The following is a 14,677-nucleotide window of genomic DNA, read 5'->3' as shown; positions in this document are numbered from 1 at the left end:
AGAGCTGTCTGCCCCCACATCAGCCCCTGAGCCGACTGTCTTCACTTTCCTGGGGAGTTGATCTTATTCTCCACCTGCCAGGAGGACAGCCCCCTACAGCCCAGGTCTGCATTCTTTTCTGACCACGAGAGGTGGTGTGTGGCCACCTTTACACCTCTGATTCAAAAACCCGGCAGGTGCCTCTCAATGATGCCACTTGCAGCCAGCGGCAGCACCAGGGCTGAGTGTCCTGGGAGGGCCTCAGGCAGTGGCCCGGTGTTTTTCACAGGCTAAAATGTGCTGGCCGCAGAGAGAGAATGACAGGAATGTAGTGGCTAGCCCTGAAGGCTGGCTCCCCCAAGTCCACTGTGGGAAGCACGGAGGTGACTAAAGAGAGCTGGGAAAAGATCTGGGCTGCAGAAACCCCTGAATAGTTCATGAGGAACTGAGGAGCCTGCCCTCTCTTGCCATCTTGAAAAAGAAAGAAAATGAAGAAAGGATGAAGACAAGTTCGGGAGACACACAGACAGCTCCTGTCATTTACCCACAGGTGCTCTGGAAGGAGGGGTGATGAGGCATGGCTCCTACCCCAGGGGACTTAGCATTAGTTGAGAACACAAAAAATAATAATTAAAAAAAAAACTGGGTTCATCAATGAGGCTGTCTTAAATATCACATTTTTAAAATTCAGAAGAGATTAGTCTTGGGGTCGGAAAGACCAAAATTTGGCCTCCTGCGGACTATGGGAGCTTCAAATGAACGGTTTTATCTCATAAGCCTTCATGTTCTTATGTGTACAATGGGATTAATGACTCTAATAGAATTGTCTGGTGAGACACAAGCCCATCTTTCCCGCCAGAGAGAAAGTTTAAGGAGTTAAGGGCGTTATTGATCATGGGATAAGGGGACGCAGGTGGGATTGGGTGTCCTCTGTTTTTTCCCCAACGTCCCTGCTTGGAGGGCAGAGTACTGTAGGACACATGTCCTAAGAAAGAACTGAATTCCCACCCCACTCCTATCAGGAAAGACGTCCCAGGGTTGTAGGAAGGAGGAGAGGCAGAGGGAGGTGATACGTGCGAGCACCAGCATGACCGTAAATTTTCTAGTAGCCGTACTAAAACCGCGGAAGAAACAGGCAAACTTAATTTTAGTAATGTATTGTATTTAATTCACTATATGCAAAATACTATCACTTTGATTACAACATGTAACCAATATAAAAATATAAATGAGACGTTGAACATACTTTTGTTACACCAAGTCTTCAAAATCTGACGTGTTTCACACTCATCACATCTCAATTTAGACAAGACCATGTCAAGGGTTCAAAGTTCCCCGGTGGCCAGTGGCCGTCGTGCTGGATGGCTGGCGTGTGCTGCGGAGGTGTGTCTTACACAGGAGCCTTCACCTCCTGGGCATTCGCCTCATGGAGCGCACGGTGTCAGGACTTGAGACTCTGTTTCCTCTGTGATTTCAGCTTGGGGTGATGTGGGAAGTCCCCAGTGCCCTTGTTCCACACCGCAAAAGTCATCTAAAGTGGTTTAAAACTTTCTGTAAAACATTTAAAGTTTTTAACATATCTGCAGTGAACTTTAATGCGATTCCATAAAAATTGAACAGACCTCAGAACGAGCTGGAAGAGTCAGTGGATGACCTTGGTGATTTTAATTAAATCCAAAGTGAAGAGTCAAGAATTTGAGAGCTCTATGCAGCCAGTGACTCAAAAAGGGTCAAGAACATTCGCGACAGGATCAGGTGGACAAATGGACCCCTTCCTGCCCAGCTGATTCTAGGATTGATTTGAACCAGTTCGTCCAGGTGTGCGGTCAAAGAAGTAGCATTTCAGGTGTGATTCCGTAATTAAGTTCCTTCCAGAAGGGCAGAACATACATCTGCACAAACCCCACTCCATCTGTTTCTCACCTTAGAGGACCTACCTTGTTTGTGATGGCAGATCTCAAACAAGTCATGATAATTATTCTCTTTTTTTTTTTTTGAGACGGAGTCTTGCTCTGTCACCATGTCACCAGGCTGGAGTGCCTTGGTGTGATCTCGGCTCACTGCAACCTCCAACTCCCAGGTTCAAGCGATTCTCCTGCCTCAGCCTCCTAAGTAGCTGGCACTACAGGCACATGCCACCACGCCCAGCTGATCTTTGTATTTTTAGTAGAGATGGGGTTTCACCGTGTTGGCCAGGATGGTCTCAATCTCTCAACCTCGTGATCTGCCTGCCTCGGCCTCCCAAAGTGCTGGGATTACAGGTGTGAGCCACCAGGCTGGCAGATAATTATTCTTTTAAGCACCTGTGTTTCTTGTGGGATGGTAGTTCAGAGAAGCTAGAGGTACGTGTGCATTTGTGGGGTGGGAGCAGAAGGATGCCTAACGTGGGGACTGGCTAGTGAAGTTGTCAGTCAAATTTGTGAATGACTTAAATTACAGATCCCAGCCTGAGTTCTAAAAGGCTGCAAACTGCTTCACCTACTCATGGTAATAAGTCAGTCATCGGCATCAGTCAGAACAGCAAGGTCTAAGCCAAAGGCAGCTCCCAGCTCCAGCTACCCAGACACCTCCTTGGCCCAGGCAGGGATGCTCCCTGAGTTCTCTGAATCTCCTTGTCGCCACTTCTTCCCAGGCCTCTTGGCCACTTATGCTGAGCACTGTGCGTTATAATTATGTGTGTTCTTGTATCTTCTCCCCTGCTAGATTTGAAGATGTTTAAATAGGGGGTTTGGCTCATTACTGTTCTATCTCCCAGAAGTTCCCACAGATGAGCAAAAGAGAAAGTCAAAAGCAGGTGTTGAGAGACTTAATCAAGGCATTTGACTTCCTCTGGCTCCTGTCATGGCTTTGTAGCCTCAAAAATCTCTGCAGTCTGGGCCAGGCCATCTTCCTCTTTCTCCCTCCTTTTCTCTGCTTTTTTGGCTTTGCAAGTGCCACAATGAGAAGTCTCAATTAACGGCTAGGCTTGAGGAAGATGACCTAGTTAACTAAATGAATGAATGAATGATTAAAGTTAACCAAAGAGTAATCAGCAAACATTTTTCTGATGCCTACGAAAATCCTCATTATTGAACATATTTTTAAATGCAGAAGTGCCCATCTGCCTTAGCAACAGTAATACAATGAGCATAAGCAACTTCTCGATGACTAAGGACCGTTGTGTGGTCATGATTTCTCATTACAGGGGCTTCTCCAGGCTGTCCACTCCACCCTCAGCCGTCAGTGCTCACCTCCCGCAAACTTCTTCTCATAAGGGATTGCACAGCTTCCAGGTACATCCAATCCTAACTGCAAATCAGCAGCTCCCTTGCCCATTGTCATCCAAAACTCTATGAGAATGTGCACTAGAACGTGCCAAATTGTAGGCTGAAAAAGTTCTAGGGAACATATTTTGTAAAAGCCGCAAAAGAGGTTGGCACGTACTGTCAACCCAAACCTGTCCCCACCCCTTCCTCTTCTCTTAGAGAACACACACGTATTTTATTCATGCACCAAGTGATTTAGAGGAGGTGGGGACAATCAGCCCTGTTTAGAAAAGCCGGTACGCTCAGCAGCAACCAGCGTAGTTCTAAAATGATTGGCATTGACAACACGAACTGGAACGTGAAGGGCAGTCCCCAGGGACTCCTGGAGATTTTTCTGTACCATAAAGGGAGGCGCAACACTCTTCTTTCTTTCTGCCTTGGGGCAAAGTTGTCTACGGATAAGACGCTCTGTGCAATAGCAGCCTCTTTGTGACCATGAGGGTGAGATCTGAGAAGCAAAGCCAGGAGGATGACAGAGAAGAAAGGTGAGAGAGCTTTGTTCTCACACACATAACCGATCACTAGATCTGCCAGCCTGGAATCTCCAGAATTTTCCATTTTGATTTAGGTTGTTAAGTGAGGGTTTCTGGGACTTAGAGCTGAAATCGTAACAATGCACGGAACTCTTACCTCCTTCTGCCCTCCAAGTAGATGGCAGTGGAAAATAATGAGAAAAACACAGTCCAGTTAATTTTGTATTCTTCATGGTCTGGTTCTAATGAATCATAATTGTATTTATATCTTTAACTTTTTGTTGTTGTTTTCTAGGGACATTTTGCAGCCATGGCTCCCAAGCTGTAGGAAGTCAGCCACATTGCCAGGGAAGTCTGTCTGAGTGCACCTCTGCTTTAGTCTGTTTTCCTCACCCCAGAAGCTCTACACCAAAGGCTTCCTGTTAACCCTCACACCTGGATCCTGTACAAACATGTCTGCCTGCTCTACCTTTAGCTGAGATGGTAACTCCTCAGCAGCTGTAAACATCTGAACACTCTCATAGTCAACAAAACAACAGAGCAGGAAGGCTACAGCCCAGCACACCAGGAGGCTCATGCCAGGGTTCAGAGATCTATACTGGTCACTCTGCTTCTAAGGCTCAGAGGTCTGTACGGGTCACTCTGCTTAAATGCAATAAGTTGAAGCACAACCAGTCGTAAGAAACATTCTTTCCCTTTGTCCTCTAGTTTTTAACTTTTGAAAATTTACATGCGGTACAATTCACTTCTTTGGTTTACAATTCAGTGAGTTTTTCCACATACACAGCTTCCTGTGTCCACCCCCACAGTCCGCATGCAGAAGTGTTCCAACTCTCCTGTGCTCTCCCCACCTCAATCTGCAGCAGCCGTGGATTTATTCTGTGTTCCTACCGTTGGGCTTTTTCAAGGATGTCACATCAACGGGCTGATGTAGTAGGCAGCCCTTTGTGGCTGCATTCTCTCGTGTACCGTAATGCACTTAGAATTCAATTCGTGGTGGCGTGTGTATCAACACACAATCCTCTCTCTTGCTGAGTAGTATTCCATCCTGTGGACATTCTCTCATGTACCGTAATGCACTTAGAATTCAATTCGTGGTGGCGTGTGTATCAACACACAATCCTCTCTCTTGCTGAGTAGTATTCCATCCTGTGGACATTCTCTCGTGTACTGTAATGCACTTAGAATTCAATTCGTGGTGGCGTGTGTATCAACACACAATCCTCTCTCTTGCTGAGTAGTATTCCATCCTGTGGACATTCTCTCATGTACCGTAATGCACTTAGAATTCAATTCGTGGTGGCGTGTGTATCAACACACAATCCTCTCTCTTGCTGAGCAGTATTCCATCCTGTGGACATTCTCTATTCTCTCATGTACCGTAATGCACTTAGAATTCAATTGGTGGTGGCGTGTGTATCAACACACAATCCTCTCTCTTGCTGAGCAGTATTCCATCCTGTGGATCTGCCACGGTCCGCTTATCCAGTCACTCACTGAAGCATAACGGGGTGTTTGTGATTATGAAGAGGACTGTGTTCTGCAGTGGGCAGGCCTATGCTAATGAACCCCCAAGTCGGAGGAAGCTGAGAGGCCAAAGAGGCTGACAAACCCAGTTTCTCAGAAAGAAACCTTTACTAGGGGCTCATGAACACAAGTCACATCTGTGTTTCGGGTAGCGTTGAGAAGAGATGGTGAATCCCTGTGCCGTGACCTCCCGGACACAGGGCTTATAGACCATAGGAAAGGAATGCAGTGGATACCTGGAGTTGACCCCTTGGGGAAAGGCAAGAATGTCATGTGAATCTGCCTAAGGGCAGGATTAATGGTCAAGATTGTTTTGACCCAAGGGCAGGATTTAAGGTAAGTGCATGCTCCTCCACAAGGAACAGTTGATGAAATAGAAACCTTGGAGGCATTCCCGGGACTGGGGTGAATCACAAGCTAACACGCAGATCTGCATTCGAGAGGGAGCTGCGCTGCCTCCACATACTGCTTTAAACACTCGTGGACAATTCTATGTGAACATCAGTTTTATTTCTTTAGGGTAATACCAAGGAGTCAGAGTGCTGGGGGATAAAGTAACTGTATGTATAATTTTTTACAAAACTGCCAAGTGGCTTTCCAGAGAAGCCAGACTCTTTTGCATTCTCAGCTGCAATAAATAAGCATCCTCGTTGCCACATCCTCACCAACACTTGGTATTGTGGATATATCTATCTATCTATATATATATAGTTGTTGTTGTTGTTGTTGTTTCAGACAGAGTCTCACCCTGCTGCCCGGGCTGGAGTGCAATGGCACGATCTTGGCTCACTGCAACCTCCACCTCCCGGGTTCCCACCATTCTCCTGCCTCAGCCTCCCAAGTAGCTGGATTACAGGCACCCGCCACCATGCCTGGCTAAATTTTTGGATTTTCAGTAGAGACGAGGTTTCACTGTGTTAGCTAGGATGGTCTTGATCTCCTGACCTTGTGATCCACCCACCTCAGTCCCACAAAGTGCTGGGATTACAGGTGTGAGCCACAGTGCCCAGCCGATATTTTAAATTTTGTCCATTCTATTAGATGCTAATGGCATCTCATCATTTTTTTTTTTTTATTTAAATGGTTTTTGGGTACAGGTGGTTTTTGGTTACATGAATAAGTGCTTTAATGGTGACTTCTGAGATTTTGGTGCACCTGTCACCTGAGCAGTGTACAGTGGACCCAATATGCAGTCTTTTATCCCTCACTCCCCTCCCAACCTTCCTCCCTAGTCCCCAAGGTCCATTATTTCATTCTTATGCCTTTGCATCTTCATAGCTTAGCTCCCACTTAGGAGTGAGAACATATGATATTTGGTTTCCCATTCCTGAGTTAATTCACTCAGAATAATGGCCCCCAGCTCCATCCAACTTGCTGCAAAGGCCATTATTACCTTCGGTTTCATGGCTGAGTAGTACCCATAGTGTATATATTGGTGTGTATATACCACATTTTCTTTATCCACTTATTGATTGATGGACACTTAGGTTGGTTCCCTATGTTTGCAATTGTGAATTGTGCTGCTATAAACATGCATGTGCAAGTGTCTTTTTCACAGAATGACTTCTTTTCCCATGGGTAGATACCCAGTAGTGGGATTGCCGGATCAAATGGTGGATCTACATTTAGTTCTTTAAGGAATCTCCTCACTGTTTTCCATAGTGGTTGAACTAGTTTGCATTCCCACCAGCAGATTGCCATCCCCCTACTGCTCATGATATTGTGTGTCCTGTTGCTTGCTTTTTTGCAAGATCTTCTGTAGCTCTTCTTCGGTGAAGCATCTGTTCAGATGTCCTCCTGAGACACTGACCTTCTCATCCTCTTGCACCCTTCCTGACTCCACCTGCAATTAAAATCCCTGGTGATGTGGACTCCCTTACCCTAGAGTTTAGCCAAGCCCCTATGCAGGATTTCTATAACTTTACCATTCATTTTTTTCTATGGCTGGGCACTGGAGATAACACGTAGATCCCAATGGTAAAATCCAGTTCAGTAAAAAGGATCCCTTGAACGTATCCGGAAATTTCTCCAGTGCCAGGGTGAGTACTGCAACTAGAAGGACACCCCGGGACCACTAGGAGAGGACAAGGTCACCGATGAGACCGATAAGACTGCCAGCAGCAAATATTCCCAAACTGAGGGCCAAGGTTTCATGGGCAGGCTCACTCCCTACCACATGCCCAGCGCTGGTCATGCAGTCGGGACAGGGGTTGTCATGGCGATGGGAAGACTACCCTGGGCAGTCATTGTGAAAAGCCTTCTGTGGGAGGAGGCTGTGGTTTTTGTTTTCTTAACCTGCATATGCTTGTGCCAAATTGCTTTGGCTTTGGGAAAGCTTACAGCTTGCATGATGGGGGCGGGGGAAGCAATTTTTTAAAAATACTAAAACTGATTACATCTGCTTATTCATTTTAGGAAAGTGGATGAATTAATTTCAGCTGTGGATTTTTTCAATTTAGCAAAAATTGTAAATGAACCTTTTAGCTATGAAAGGTAAAGGTCCATCGACATTCTCCATGGGAGAGGTTAAGACAGAGTGAAATTGCTCTGCCTAAAAAAGTAATGCAAAGGTTCAGGTACCAGTGGTCTCCTGAAAGAAATGGGGCAGGCGTCCTGGGACTCCAGCAGAGAAGACTGGAGGCAGGGCTTGCTAGAGAGACTGAAGACCAGTCCCCCAGCAATGCAGTGGAGGGGCCTGGAGGAAGGGGGCAGGGCTAGGGAAGCATCCTGGGGCAGAGGTAGATGTCCAAGAGATGGGATTGACAGTGACTCGTGGTGCTCCACACCCCAGGCTGCAGTTGCCCAGTGTTAACCACAAACCACCATTCCACAGCCTGTGCTCCCACCTGCACAAGAGTCACAGGTTCCAGGGATCGGGATGTGGACATCTTTGGGAGCCATTATTCTGCCCACCACACCTAATAATATGAATGTCTTGGAAAACGGTGGAAACACGATGTGCCTAACTGACAGCGGGATTCCTGGGGAAGGATGGACTAGTTTGTCAAAAGGCTAATTCAAGACCTAGAATCCCACAGCCCAGGGAGAAAACGATGTGTTTCCCCGGATCTAGCCAGACCCCAAGCCCATGAGGCTGCAGTCTCTTCACAGGACTCCCAGGGCACCGTGCCCCCAAGGCCTTGTGGGGCAATGGTGGGATTGAGCTGAGCAGAAGAGTCCCCAGTGACAGGGCGGCCACTGCAGGAGAGAAGATGAGAGGGGGACCCAGGAGCGAGCAGAGATGGAGACCAGACGCGACTGCTGGCCAGCCAGGAATTCTCAGCATTCTCAGAATTCTGAGGGTTCAGGAATTCTCAGAAACGCTGGCCAGTCCCACATCTGTGTGACACAGGCCTGAGCTACAGTTTCCCGGGCATTAAAGAAAGGGAGGCTGCAGAGGGCAGGCAGACGAGGCCATCACCATGGACATGGACACCATAATAACCAAACTGCCTAAGAGCCTTGAACCAGCCCCGGCTTTGCCTCTCCACACCTCGAGGTCCCTCTGGGATACCCTAGCTTTGTCCAAACTGGCTGTCTTTTGTGAGTGGAGCAGTACTCTTCATAATTACACACACACCCGGCCAATTCCAAGGAGATTCTCCTGCTGAGAAGCAGCAGGGCCTTTGTGCCAATCACCAAATACTTTCCTGACAGGACTTCCCGGAATCATGCATGCCTTTGGGAACCCGTAATACCCTGGGCAGCTTGTTACACAGGGAACCAAGCAAGGGAGATTCAGCCCCTGCCCTGCCTCACACACCCAGAGGTGGCAGTGCCAGGAGGCTGGCCCAAGAGGCCTGGCTCCAACCACGGTTCTTCTCATCCCACCAGGCTGACCGTGGCCGGGACAGCAGAGGGGGCTCTGAATTCCCTATGCACGCCATGCTTCCAGGTGAGTGGAAGGAGACCGTGTCCATCTGCAGCCATCGCCGCCCGGCAGATGCCCCGCGTGATTGATGGCACGAGCCAGCACAGTCTCAGTGTGCATCGCTGTAGGAAACGTAATTGATGAGAGAATTGTCAGAAAGGATTCTGGGTGTGTTGCGGGGGTGTATGTTAAAGGTAAATCGAAAGGGAAAGAAGCATTGCTTTGAAATAAAATGCTCTCCCATTATAATTTGTAATATTTCCCCGAGAAATAATCTTCCTAATTTTTTTAACTGAGACTTTAGAAATCAATCTCAGTCAGGTAACAAGGCAGTTCTTAGCAAATAAGATGCATAAAGAGTACACATTTCTAATATCCAAAGACAAGAATGCAATTTGAAATCTCCCGGGAGGGCAGGCCCCCAGCCACAGTGCATTCCAGTTTTGGGAAAGCAGACGTGCTCACACGGGACTCGAACATGCACCAATGGGTTGATAGGATGAAGGGTGCTGGGGGCTGGGGGGTGAGGAGGAGCAGGACGCTGGGGGCTGAGGGCTGGGGGTGGGGAGGAGCAGGGAGCGGGAGGCGGCAGAGCCACCCTGGCAGCTGAGACCCAAAGGCAAAGACACTGCCCTGAGCAGCCATGGCCTCAGACCCACTGTCTGGTTATTTCACAGGCCAGGCTGCAAGACTCAGCCCAATGCTGCTGGGGAGACAGCTATCGGCAATGGTTCTTTGTCACCTTCAATAGGATTGACTAGAGCCTGGTCATGTGTCCAGAGCACAGGGAGGTGGCAGTGAGTCACGAGGAAGTGAGAGGGGCTGTGGTTCAGGTGGCCCTTCTGCCTGGAAGAGAGACCATGCACCACAGCTCAGCACATGGAATGGGCATGGTAGGAGCTCCCTGCACCCAAACCCTGAGCCGCGCCAAGGTCTCCATGATCTGACGCAAAGTCCAACCCTGGGAAGACCCTTCAGGTCTGGTTTCTTCAGGTTTCATGCTGCCCACCGCAGGGCGGGCCCCTCAGAACCCCACAAGGTCTCCTGCAGCTCCCACACGTGCTGCACAGGCCACCCCGGTCTCCTGGAGTCCACTCAGGTGTGTGCAGGGTGGGTCGCCCGTTTGCCCCCAGTTCTCCTGCCACTCACATCTGCGTTGTTCCTGGACATCCGGCACCCAGGCACCCTGAGGCATGAACGCTCTTCTGAAGCCCAGGTCCTGCGACCCGGGTTTGTTCCCCTCACATGCCCTGAGGCTCACTCCTGCCCCATCCCTGTCCCTTTAGAGGGGGCTTCTGGTCACCCCCTTCCAAGGACACATGGCCTCCCTCCCTGAGACCCTTACCGAATGGACTGCCTGCACCAGTGGCCTCAGAGGCGGAAACGCTGTCTGGTGTGCACTGTCAGGATCCAGTTTTACCCACGAGGAATGGAAAAGTCCTCGTGCAGCAGAGCCAGGAGCAGAGGCTTCATGGCCGCCCCAGACCCCACACTCTAATGCCTGCTGGCTCCTGATGTCCGAGCAGCCTGCAGCGGCTGTAACAAATGACCACACACAGCACAACTAATTCTCTAACAGCTCTGAGGTCAGGACTCCCACATGGGTCTCCCTGGACTCGAGTCAGGCCTTCCGCAGGGCTGGCTCCTTCATGGGGCTCTAGGGGAGGGTCCATCGTCCTGCGCTCCTGCCTAGAGGCTGCTGCATTCCAGGGCCCCTTCTTCCATCCTCAAAGCCAGTAAGAGCGAGTTGAGTCTCTCCAACAGAATCACCGTAAAGACTCCTGTGATTACAGTAGGCCCGACTAAACAACCCAGCACAGTCTCCACATTTCAAGATCCTCAACCCTGCTATGCACAGCCCCTTTTGCCAGGGAGGGTGGTACATTCACAGGCTCCAGGGATCAGGATGTGGGCATCTTTGGGAGCCATTATTCTGCCGGCACACCTAATAACATGAATGTCTTAGAAAATGGCAGAAACACGGTGTGCCTAACTGACAGCGGGATTCCTGGGGAAGAATGGTCATATTTTGTCAAAAGGTTCATTCCAGACCAATAATCCTACAGCCCAGGGAGACAACAATACGTTTCCCTGGATCCCACCTGACCCGCAGCCCATGAGGCTGCAGTCTCTTCACAGGACTCCCAGGATCCTGCGCCCTCAAGGCCTCATGGGGCAATCGCAGGATTGTGCTGAGCCAGGCCCTGACAATAGTCTCCACTGCATCTCGGACCCCCAGGCCTTCCCTGAAATATCATGGCCAACTCTCCATCATTACACGGGAAAATCCTGCCCCGAGGTGACCATGGACAGCCTCCTAAGTCTTTGCTGCTCAGCTCAGAGCTTGGTAGGCTGGCTGGGCCAGGAATTATTTAGCCACCAGTGAAAAGATCACCTAACACCAGCTGGCTGAAGTTTTTAAAAAGTGTGCAGGTGGGGACTGTGGGCTGTCACTGGGGAGTTCCAAGGACAAACCTGGGCATCTCAGTTACGGCTTGATCTCTGGGCTCAAAAGATATACCCATACTTTCTACCTCCTCACAAGTGGACTTCATTCTCAGGCCTACCTGGTGACCTGGACCAGGCTCACATGCTCCAGGTAAACCCCAATTAAAAAAACAAAGCACCAACACATGTGACTCTCTTTCCGCGATGCAAGCAAAACTCTAATCATGCCTCGTTGGCTCAGATGTGGTCACATGATCACTGCTGTCCAGTTACAACATCTGGAGCCGGATGCTCTGATCACCTGTCCCCACTCACCTGCTCATTCCTGGAATAATACCCTGGTATTAGCTCCATAAGAAGCACATGGGCTGAGCGGGAGATGGTAGCTCTCCAAGGAAAACTATTCCTACAAGAAGATTGGAGGTAAGGGGAGACAAAACCCCAGAATACTTCCTCCCCCTAATTTCTAATCTCTAGTTAAATAGTCTGCAGCCAGCTGCCGGGGTTGGGGGGGTGGTGGCTCACGCCTGTAATCCCAGCACTTTGAGAGGCCAAGGCAGGCAGATCGCCTGAGGTCAGATGTTCGACACCAGCCTGGCCAACATGGTGAGACCCCATCTCTACTAAAAAATACAAAAATTAGCCAGGCATGGCGGTGGGCGCCTGTAATCCCAGCTACTTGTGAGACTGAGGCAGACGAATTGCTTGAACCCAGGAGACGGAGGTTGCAATGAGCCGACATGGTGCCACTGCACTCCAGCCTGGGCAATGGAGTGAGACTCCGTCTCAAAAAAAAAGAAAAAAAAAAAAAAGGTAGTCTGCAGCCAGCAGCCTGAATGCCAAGTGTGGCAGTCGCGCATGAGTGAAACATGGTGGCACTGCCCCAGAGGAATCCCTGAAGCCTTTTTCAGCCCTGGGTTGGAGTCAGGGTCAGCACAGAGTGACTTCATCTCACAGGAGACACAGTGTCAGGGCGTCAACCAGGGCCCAACTTCTCCAGTGGGGTTTGCTCGGGGTGAGGAAAGGCAAGGTCTGTGCATGACACGTGCTGGCCTTTGCCTCCCACTAGCAATCTTGTCTGCACCAAAATGCTCCTTCCTAATCTAGTAGTTGATCCAGAGAAGCAAATGTGTAGATCTTGGTAAAAGGCTGATTTCACATGCACATAGTAATGGGGCATTTTGAGAGTGTAGCTAATCCATGAATATTAAAAATAAAATATGTTTGATCAATGAAGTATTTGTGTGTGGCAGAATAGTCCTGGGTTCAGCCCAACCAACTCTCACGGCTTAATTACTGTCATCAGATTGGTTTCCAGAAGAATAAGGGTATTTTGACATGTATCGATCTGGCATTGTGGTCACAGGCATTCAGAGATGAGTAGCTGCCTGTCGCCTTTCTAGTCTGTATTGGGAACACATCAGAATCATTGATGTGAAACCACCTCATATTGATAAGCTGGTGAACTAAAAATGACCATGATGGCGTGATTAATCATTGCATATTAACCAAGGTTATTAGAACAGGGAAATATGAGGCTTTCACTGCCTCTTCACAGCGCTCAATTTAACAATCCATCTTCATTTCCCTCGTGTTTCTTCTTCTTCTGGGCCTGTTTTTTTTTTTCCTTATCCTCAATTAATTACAGTCAGTTAGATGATGAACACAATAACTTTCATGGTGTACCTGAAGAGACCTGCTCTTGGGGAGACTGTCTCAATGCAAAAATGTAGCAGGTTAGTTCTGGAAGATTTAGTTTCTGCTGGCAGGAACCTGGGAGCTTGGAAGAAGGAGCCAAGGGCCATCACAAGCATGTCCCCGAGGCATTCAAACTGGAGACAGACAGCCCTGCCCTGGCTCCCTCTGCGATGCTGGTTTCAGAGCACACGTGTCCTTTGTGTCCTGAACTGGACATCAGGGAAGGGAGCGGGGCTGGGTCCCACTTGGTTTTAGCAAGGAAGGTCACATAGTAGGTTGCCTGTTTCTAATATTTCTCTCAGTTTGTGGGATGGAGTTTTCCGGTCCCTGGAGGAAGGACAAGAAGTCAAACTCAAAACTGCTAAGTAAGTGGAGGGTGAGAGGGGCCTGAGTTCCATGGCATCGGTGGCCCCAAATTATTTGGGCTTGGTCTGTGTTTTCCTGATTATGTTTCCTCTAATGTAGCTCCATCCTATATTCTAGGAATATTCCCTTGAAACAAAATAAGGAAACACACTGAAGCCTCACATCAGATTCATTGTTTCTTTCAGTACAGTTTTATTGGACCTCTACTGTCTGCACAGAGCTGCAGGAGGGGCTGTGGACACGGGGAGGGACCCAAGGGACCTATTCCCCAGACAGAGCAGTGGATATGGGAACAGGCCCTGGAAGAAGACTCTCTGACCTTGAATCTGAGTTGGTCATTTCGCAGCTCAGATACGGTTTGACTGTGTCCCCACCCAAATCTCATCTTGAATTGTAGCTTGCATAATCACCATGTATCATCAGAGGCACCAGGTGGGAGGTAATAAAATCATGGGGATGGGTTTTTCTCATGCCGTTCTCATGATAGTGGATAAGTCTCATGAGATCTGATAGTCTTATAAACGGGAGTTCCCCTGCACGTGCTCTCTCTTGCCTGCAGCCATGGAAGACATGCCTTTGCCCCTCCTTTGCCTTCCGCCGTGATTGTGAGACCTCCCCAGCCATGTGGAACTGTGGGTCCATTAAACCTCTTTTTCTTTACAAATTACCCAGTCTCAGGCATTTCTTTATAGCAATATGAAAATGGACTGATACAGCCCCCGAGCCTCAGTTTCCTTCTCTGTAAAGTGGAGGTAGGGATAGTGCATGTTGTTACTGTTGTGCAGATTTAATGAGATCATCTTGCGTATGAAAAGCCCAGTATAGCACCTTACCCCTGGTGCCTGCTCAATAAACATCGTCTGTGAATGTTAATTAGGGAAAACTAACCCTATCCCAGTGACAACAGCGCAAAGCAGAAAGGGGTTAGAGTCACAAACAGAGCACTGGTTATGGATCTGCTGTTCCCAAAGTGTGACCGGCAACAGCTGCACCACCAGGGAATGTGTTAG

This window comes from Macaca thibetana, chromosome 10 (assembly GCF_024542745.1).
Source record: "Macaca thibetana thibetana isolate TM-01 chromosome 10, ASM2454274v1, whole genome shotgun sequence".
Lineage (NCBI taxonomy): Eukaryota > Metazoa > Chordata > Mammalia > Primates > Cercopithecidae > Macaca > Macaca thibetana.
This window is presented reverse-complemented; position numbering follows the sequence as displayed.